Source organism: Oryx dammah, unplaced genomic scaffold (assembly GCF_014754425.2).
Source record: "Oryx dammah isolate SB20612 unplaced genomic scaffold, SCBI_Odam_1.1 HiC_scaffold_15, whole genome shotgun sequence".
Taxonomy (NCBI): Eukaryota; Metazoa; Chordata; class Mammalia; order Artiodactyla; family Bovidae; genus Oryx; species Oryx dammah.
The window spans coordinates 38,435,223-38,437,835 of NW_024070199.1; the positions used below are offsets into that span (position 1 = coordinate 38,435,223).

General features: G+C 43.5%; 1 pseudogene; it reads left to right on the forward strand.

The window, feature by feature from the left end:
- Window positions 1-418: 418 nt before the first annotated feature.
- LOC120874533 lies at window positions 419-1,234 on the forward strand (annotated as a pseudogene).
- The last annotated feature ends 1,379 nt before the right edge of the window (window positions 1,235-2,613 follow it).

A 2,613-nucleotide genomic window follows, 5' to 3' on the forward strand; every position in this document is an offset into this window, starting at 1 on the left:
AAAAACTGAAAGTACAGGGATTGAAAAGGAAGAAGTAGAACTATCTTTATTTTCTGATGATATGATATTATGTACATTAAAATCCAAAAGAATCTTTGTATTCTGTTGCTCAAGGAGATGTCTGTCTAGGTGCAAGTACTCCGTCAAAAGATTCCAAGCCCAAACCACACTGAAACATTACTTCCCACCTACTTGGATAGTGATGATAATAATTTTAAAAACTGAAAATAAAAGGTGTTGATAAGGTTGCAGAGAAATCGGGATCCTTGTACAGTGCTGGTGGAATGTAAAATGCTTACGGACACTGTGGAAAACAGTTTGATGGCTCCTTGAAAAATTAAACATGGCACTACGCACTGTTTCAAAATGCTGCTAAGGCCCTAGGGCCAGTGACTGATGCCCCCTCACCCGCAGGCTCAGCAGAAAGCAACTCCCGGAGTGGCCGTTAAGACTTACCAGCAGACTTCATGACACTTCACGGCCAAAATGACACCATTTTCCACCTCGGCCCAGTGTTCAACATCTGACAGTTGCTTGCAGGATCTCTCCAGAACAAACGAATCAGGTATGACCAAATCCACCACCTGTGAAGATTTTGTAAGCAGCAGGTGCACAAGCTGAAATGTTCACTGGTAAAGAGGTCCTGTATTATCTAGGCCAGTATACACTGGTGAGTTACGATCAGCAGGAGCAGCAATATGGTGTACTGTGGTGGAGATCTTTTGGGAGAACTCCTGGGCCATCGGACTTTTCTCTGTGAAAGATCAAGCCCTCTCTCTATGATGTGCTAAGGAAGAATCTTGTCACATTAGCTACTGCTACCACAGCATGAGTCATTTGCCCAAGATGAGATGCCGCTAATAAGAGAGCAGATTATCTGTGACTGTCCAGTCCCTGCTCTTTCTTTTGTGCCACACACTGACTTTCCTTAACCCCTACTTGTAACAGAATTTGCCCCAATTAATTTTTAACACATTTTTAAAAATCTGAACATTAAATCTTTAAAACATTTTTTAAAAGTCAAACATCGAATGACCATAAAATTCAGTAATTCCTTCCTAGATGTATATTTAAAGGAACTGAAAACAGATACTTCCACAGATACTTCTATGCCAATGTTCACTGCAGCATTTTTCTAGCCCAAAGGTGAAAACTCATGTCTACCTGTCAACAGATGGATAAACAAAATGTGGCATGCAATGCATGCGTGCACACGCACACACACACACACACACACACAAACACACAGGAATATTATCCAGCCATAAAAGGGAATGAAGTTCTGATATAAGCTATAACATGAATGAACCTTAAAAACATGCTGAATGGAATTATGCCAGACACAAAAGAAAAAGTATTGCATGATTCCACTTACTTAAAATATATAAGACTAGGCAAATTCATAGAAATAAAAAGTAGATCAAAGGTTAGCACTCCAGTACTCTTGCCTGGAAAATCCCATGGACAGAGGAGCCTGGTGGGCTGCAGTCCATGTGGTCGCGAAGAGTCATACACAACTGAGCAACTTCACTTTCACTTTTCACTTTCATGCATTGGAGAAGGAAATGGCAACCCACTCCAGTGTTCTTGCCTGGAGAATCCCAGGGACGAGGGAGCCTGGTGGGCTGCCGTCTCTGGGGTTGCACAGAGTCCGACACAACTGAAGTGACTTAGCAACAGCAGCAGCAGCAGGTGGGGGACGGGGAGAAAAGAGTTAGTGTTTAATGGTTACAGAGTTTCTCATTGCCATGATGAAAAAAGCTTTGAAAATGGTGGTGATGGTTACCCAACATTGTGAATATAATTAATGCCACTGAATTGTACACTTGAAAAAAAAAAGTCACTCTACTCAAATTACCTGGTTTGAGTGTGCCATGTTTTCTGTCCTATCCTGACAGTGGCTGACAGTCAAGTCAACCTGAGTCCAATCAAAACTCTTCTTTCTGTTTCCCTGTGGGTAACACATGCTAACTGCTCCAAACCATAATCAGGTTTCAAAGTCCAGTTCACCAGTCATCTCTTGAAAACTTCTCTCAGTTCCCACCTAGAGTACTTTGTCTTTCCAACTCCCATGCAAGTCAGGGGTCACGTGGTGATCATGTTTCATCTTCCCCGTCTTATTTATGCTCCTCGAGAGGATCCTCTGCCTGCCTGCTCAGTCGCTCAGTGAAGTCTCTTTGCAATCCCAGGGTTGTCTAGCCTGCCAGACTCCTCTGTCCATGAGATTTCCCAGGCAAGAACACTGGAGTGGGTTGCCAAAGGAGCCTCTAGTTCTGATTAATTCTGGTGTCTTCTAAGTACCTGTTTGATAAATCGGACGCACTAAATCCCCTATTACCCTCCCAGAAAAGACTGCTTGCTAGACAAAAGACCTCAAACACCAAACCGCATTTGCAAAGCACTTTTGTGCATTATCAGACCGTTGTTTGGGATTCCCTCGTGGCTCAGATGGTAAAGAGCCTGCCCTCAATGCCGGAGGCCTGAGTTCGATCCCTGGGTCCTGAAAATCCCCTGGAGAAGGAAATGGCAATCCACTCCAGTATTCTTGCCTGGAAAATCCCATGGACTGAGGAGCTTGGCGGCTATATGCAGTCGATAGGATCTCAAAGAGTC